Below are 504 nucleotides of genomic sequence, written 5' to 3'. Positions count from 1 at the left end.
CCCTCCCTCCCTCCCTCCCTAGTTCTTTCTTTTTTTTCTTTCTTTTTCTTTTTTCTTTTTCTTTCTTCTTTTTTCTTTCTTTCCTTTCTTTCTTTTTCTTTCTTTCTCTTCTTCTTTCTTTCTTTCTATCTCTTTCTTTTCTTTCTTCTTTCTCTCTCTTTTTTTCTTTCTTTCTTTCTTTCTTTCTTTCTCTCTCTCTCTCTCTCTTTCTCTCTCTCTCTTTTCCTTCCTTCCTTCCTTCCTTCCTTCCTTCCTTCCTTCTCCTTCTCCTTCTCCTTCTCCTTCTCCTTCTCCTTCTCCTTCCTCCCGAATAGCTGGGATTACAGATGCATGCCACCACACCTGGGTAATTTTTGTATTTTTAGTTGAGACCAGGGTTCACCATGTTGGCTAGGCTGGTTTTGAACTCCTGACCTCAGGTGATCCACCCACCTCAGCCTCCCAAAGTGCTGGGATTACAGGAGTGAGCCACCGCGCCTGGCCAGTGTAGTTACTTTCTACTTA

The sequence above is a fragment of the Rhinopithecus bieti genome, unplaced genomic scaffold (genome assembly GCF_001698545.2).
Source record: "Rhinopithecus bieti isolate Rb0 unplaced genomic scaffold, ASM169854v2 scaffold_19482, whole genome shotgun sequence".
In the NCBI taxonomy this organism is placed as follows: Eukaryota; Metazoa; Chordata; class Mammalia; order Primates; family Cercopithecidae; genus Rhinopithecus; species Rhinopithecus bieti.
The sequence above is the reverse complement of the archived record's forward strand: the minus strand, read 5'-3'. Positions refer to the sequence as shown.